This window comes from Ornithorhynchus anatinus, chromosome 9 (assembly GCF_004115215.2).
Source record: "Ornithorhynchus anatinus isolate Pmale09 chromosome 9, mOrnAna1.pri.v4, whole genome shotgun sequence".
Taxonomy (NCBI): Eukaryota; Metazoa; Chordata; class Mammalia; order Monotremata; family Ornithorhynchidae; genus Ornithorhynchus; species Ornithorhynchus anatinus.
Window position 1 is genome coordinate 41,285,304 of NC_041736.1, and position 6,000 is coordinate 41,291,303.

Consider the following 6,000-nt stretch of genomic DNA (forward strand, 5'->3'; position numbering starts at 1 on the left):
CGTCTGCGCAGGCGCGGCCCGCCTGCCTCCTGCCCGAGGCGCCAAGTGCGGCCTGTGCGGGGCCACGACCTGCCCTCGATTGCGGCCGGGTGGTCGAAGCCTTCCCTTATTCCTTCATATAAAACTTCATCGACATAATAATGATAATAATCATTTTGGGTATTGGTGAAGCGCTTACCATGGGCCGAGCACTGTTGTAAGCGCTGTCCAGATGCAATCTAATCGGGTCGCCCCACATGGGGCTCGCAATGGTAATCCCCATTTTAATAATAATAATGTTGGTATTTGTTAAGCGCTATGTGCCAAGCACTGTTCTAAGCGCTGGGTAGATACAAGGGAGTCAGGTTGCCCCAGGTGGGGCTCGCAGTCTTCGTGCCCATTTTAATAATAATAATAATGTTGGTATTTGTTAAGCGCTTACTCTGTGCTGAGCACTGTTCTAAGCGCTGGGTAGATACAAGGTAATAAGGTCAACCCACATGGGGCTCGCGGTCTTAATCCCCATTTTAATAATAATACTGTTGGTATTTGTTAGGTGCTTACTATGTGCCGAGCACTGTTCTAAGCGCTGGGTAGATACAAGGTAATCAGGTCACCCCATGTGGGGTTCGCAGTCTTAATCCCCATTTTAATAATAATGTTGGTATTTAAGCACTTACTATGTGCCAAGCACTGTTCCAAGCGCTGGGTAGATACAAGGTAATCAGGTCATCCCCACGTGGGGCTCGCGGTCTTAATCCCCATTTTAATAATAATAATGTTGGTATTTGTTAAGCGCTTACTATGTGCCGAGCACTGTTCTAAGCACCGGGGTAGATACAAGGTAATCAGGTCGTCCCACATGGGGCTCACAGTCTTCATCCCCATTATACAGATGAGGAAACTGAGGCACAGAGAAGTGACTTGCTCAAAGTCACACAGCTGATAAGTGGCAGAGCTGGGATTAGAACCCACGACCTCTGATACGCAAGCCTGGGCTCTTTCCACTGAGCTACGCTGCTTCTCTACAAGGTAAACAGGTTGCCCCAAGTGCGGCACGCAGTTTTAATAATAATAATAATGTTGGTATTTATTAAGCGCTTACTATGTGCAGAGCACTGTTTAATCCTCATTTTCCAGACGGGGTAACTGAGGCACAGAAGAGTGAAGCGACTCACCCAAAGTCCCGCCAAGTGGCGGAGGTGGGGATTAATAATAATGTTGGTATTTGTTAAGTGCTTAATATGTGCAGAGCACTGTTCTAAGCACTGGGCTAGGTAAAGGATGATCAGATTGCCCCATGTGAGGCTCACAGTCAATCCCCATTTTACAGATGAGGAAACTGAGGCACAGAGAAGTTCTGACTTGCCCACAGTCACACAGCTGAGAAGTGGCAGAGCCAGGATTCGAACCCATGACCTCTGACTCCCTAGCCCGGGCTCTTGCCGCTGAGCCACGCAGCTTCTCTATAATGGTATTTGTTAAGCGCTGGCCATGTGCATAGCACTGTTCTAATTGCTGAATAGATACAAGGTATCCAGGTTGCCCCACATGGGGCTCGCGGGTTTAATCCCCGTTTTCCAGATGGACTAACTAACTGAGGCATAGAGAAGTTAAGTGACTTGCCCAAAGTCACACAGCTGACAAGCGGCTGATCCGGGATTTGAACCCATGACCTCTGACTCCCAAGCCCAGGCTCTTTCCACTGAGCTACTCTGAGCCCCACGTGGGACGACCTGATTACCACGTGTCCACCTCAGCGCTTAGAACAGTTCTCGCTCATAGTAAGCGTTTAACAAATACCATCATTATTATTCACACACCCCCAGCCCGCCGTCTCCACAGTATTCATGGAGCACCTACTTTACTTGGCAAGGGGTGCGGTGGCGGGGGGCGGTTGGAGGCATAAAATAAAGGAAAAAACCACCCACAATTATAACCCAATAATACCCACAATAATAATAATTCTGCTATTTAAGCACTTACTTTGTGCCAAGCACTGTATTAAATGCTGGGTTGTATACAAGCACATTGGGTTAGGCATACTCTGTCCCATGTGGGGCCACAGTCTCAATCCCCATTTTACAGATGAGGTTACTGAGGCCCAGAGAAGTGAAGTGACTTGCCCAAGGTCACACAGCAGACAAGTGGCAGAGCGAGGATTAGAACCCGTGACCTGACTCCTAATCCCATGCTTTATTCTCTGCACCAGACTGCTTCTCACAATTCACAATCTGATGGGTATAAATTGACAGCCAGTATTTTACATTATTACCAGGTGTTAGTCTAAATTGACTAGTGGGGAGGAATCAACCAGCTTAGTGATTCTAGAATCACTCCTTTCCCATATTCATTTGAATTTATTGAGTGTTTACTGGGTGCAGAGCATTGTGCTAAGCCCTTGGGAGTACAACAGTAACCACACACATTCCTTGACCACAAAGTCTACCCAAACTTAGTTGGTCCTGGTCAAGAGTGCTACCCCAAGTGGCAGTTTGGTAGTTGGGGCTGTTTCTTAATCCCTTAAATGTCTCCCTTTGTATGTAATAATAATAATAATAGTGGTATTGGTTAAGTGCTTAATATGTACTAGTCCCTGTACTAAGCACTGGGGTAAAAACAAGGTAATCAAGTTGGACACAGTCCATGTCCCACATAGGGCTCACGGTCTTATCTTGTTCTCATGCCATTTTCCAACCTCCCAGTTCAACTTTCAGTTGCTTTGAATGGACTTTTCACAGTGATTTTTGAAAGCACTCTGTCACAAGCTTGCCTTCCTTCTGACCTTTACTCCTGTGGCACCCCCACAATCAGCCACTGGGCTTTTCTTCCATCTCTGTTACTTGCCATAGACAAATCCCAATCCATCTTGCTTCCTTAGCCAATCAAGGTTCCAAATACTTTCTGCATTTTGTATTCTACCTATTGCTCTCTATCTGCATTTACTGTTCCCATAGGTTAGCGTGCATAATTGCATTGACAATTTCCATGTTTTCTACTTTCAATCGTATTTATTGAGAGGTTGCTGAAAAAAAAGAAAGAGGTCGTGCATTCTGGGGGATAAGAAGCCGACTGCATTTTTACAGGGAATGAATAAAATGCTATATGTACATGAAATAGATTAACCTGTATTTTATTTAAATTCTGAATCTTGACAATGGGACTTCACTTTTGATTTTAAATGTCTTGCTTTTAGAGATACAATCCCAGAATTTAAGGGGCTGCCCCCACTCCATTTCGGTCATTCAAAATACATCTATGCCCCCTTCCCCCACACTCAAAAATATATTCTCAAGCTTACTGGGCAAGTCAATATAAAATATAAAACACCTGGCTCAGACACAGTCCCATCTCAGTTTACGGCAGGGGTGATGTGCAGAATAGAGCCAGGCAATTTCACGGGTGGGCCCTCAGAAGAGACATTCTGGAGTCTACTCTAGGTATTTGTTAAGCACTTACTATGTGCCAGGCACTGTACTAAGCCCTGGGGTGGATACGAGCAAATCGGGTTGGATACAGTCCCTGTCCCAAGTGGGGCTCAGTCTCAATCCCCATTTTCCAAAAGAGGTAGCTGAGGCCCAGAGAAGTGAAAAGACTTGCCCAAGGTCACACGGCAGACAAGTGGCGGAGCAGAGATTAGAACCCATGACCTTCTGACTCATAGGCCCGTGCTCTATCCACAATGCCATGCTGCCCAAGATCCCTTCTCTAAAAGTGGGAGTCTTTAAATTACACTTTTACTCATCTTCCTATCTCTTCCCTTCCTCAGCACCGCCATACCCAGTTCCATTTTGATTCTGAAGAAGACTTGTTTTCTGATCTCCAAAGAAGACAAGAAGTAAGAAGTTAAGGGAATCAGAATCGGGTCTCCTGAGGTAGGAAAGGAAGAAGGCCTCCAAAGGGGTGAGAAGCAGTGAGGGAGTCATTCAGTGGGCAGTTACACTGTCACTTTCTGCTGCCATTTTCTGCCTCCAGTCTCCATTGCAGCCAGCCCCACTGCCATTCAGGTGGACGCAGTCTGGAGGCCGGTGACACTAAACAGCCGGGAGGAGTAGGAGTGGAAGAGTCTCTTCCTTTATCTTCTGTTGTAGCCACAACAGCTAAGGCTAATATTGCCACCACCTCTCCAACTAAATTGGCCCATCCTGGGCCTGTTTCTGGGCATTTAGAGCTGTGCCAGACACACCCAAAAATAGCCCCAGGAATTGCTAGTTCAATGGCAGCAGCAGTCGTTCCAAAATGGAGGAAAAAGATTGATCAGCCTCGCTATCACTCCTCCCTGTTGTCGTGCCTTTCCTCCCTCCACTGCCTTTCCTCCCTCCACTTTGTCTGGGCCTTCCTTCCAACCAACCCAGCTGAAAAGGACTCTAATGAGTTCCACCTTGAGCCTATCGGTAAAGATCCCAAATGTGTTCCTAACTAACGTCGGGTGTCGGGTCACCTTACTTGATTGCTCTCCAGCTTTCAAAGAAATCATGGGACCTGACATTGGGCTGGGGTGGCAGTTTGACAGGGACCTCAGGATGCTTCATTTGTGGAGGTGACCTCCTTCATTTTACCTTTACAGTCTCCAGTTTGGACTGCGTGGGTATTGCCATTCTGCTGGATTCCAGGGATTGGGTGGTAATCTGTGTTTTCAATACACGTTTTGGCTAGAATGCTGTTAGGGATTTAGGAGATTTTCTTCTGACACTGAGAGTCTCTTGGGGCTCAGTGTGCCGCACTATCAAAAAGTTGCTTGGACTCATGGATGCGACATTGGAATGGACGATTATATAGCACAGTTTTCTGCAATGCAGAGTCTTGCAAAAACACAATGCTTAATGTTATAGCGAAGCTGTGTGGTTGGCCATTTCCTAGTCACTTCTCTTTCCTAACCATTTTTTTCCTCCAGTGAGATATTTTTGTTCTCCCTGAATTCTTTTCCCATCATTTGCTCAATTCCAAGAGCAACCGCTATAATGACCCTGCCTCTCTGATTTCTGTCTTTCCTTCTCTGACGCACCATGGCATTTCCAATAAACTAGCTTCCTGTGGTCACTTCATTGACCACTTCTCCACCGTCTCTTCTGCCTACCCTATCTCTTTCCACTGATGGGGGAGGTGCAACTCTTGTGACCTTTCTTCACCATTTCCCTTCTCGTTCCGCCAAAACCATTAATGCAACACCCCATCTCCACTCTTTTTCTTCCTCTTTTTGGCTGGGGAGAGAAGCACGTTAAGAAATGTATTGAAGGGCCTAACAATAATCTAATGCTCTTAATATGACAGCGTGGCATTGAGTAAATGATATAAAAGAAATCAAAATAGGCTAAAAGGATTCATCTACGATTCAAATGAATGGCAAATTAAAAGCATGTGCAATTATATGGCCCTGGGTCATTAGGGTTTCCATATGGCCCAAGCTAGGTGACTAGGATTTTGATTTAGCATATGCCCAGGGCTCTATATAGCTCACCATAGCTTTTTGCTGATCCAAGGTTGTAAATATCACATCATGTCCCAGGGACAAATACAAAGACTGTTGGGATGATACCTGTTAATGGAGATGTCATTTCCCAGGGGTGACTATTTATGCAGTTTTTGAATGGAAAGAGTAGTTATTCCCCTCCACCGCCCACATACCCCTTAGGTGAACACCATTAATTGGAGAACAGGTTCAACTGCCAGCTCCTTCCTGCTCTTCTTGCTCTCCATAAGCGCTCAATAAAGACCACTGATTGATTATTCTGCTCCACCTTAGACTGTGACCTCTGTCAGCAGGTCTTAGTTGGGCCTACTCACTGCCTCTGAACCGTGCAAATGGAAGCATGTCCTGACCTCCCCCACCTAGAGGTGCCCTCGGATGTTGAGGGCATCACTGCAGTCCCTTAAATCAGTCCAGGTTCCAGAGAAGCAGGCTGAATAATAAATTAGATTAAGTATCCAATGGGGTGGATAGCACTGTGCTTGGCACTTGAAGGTAAAAACAAGGTCCCTCTGTTTTCAGTCTTCTCAGAAGGATAGCAATGGCCCGGGCGA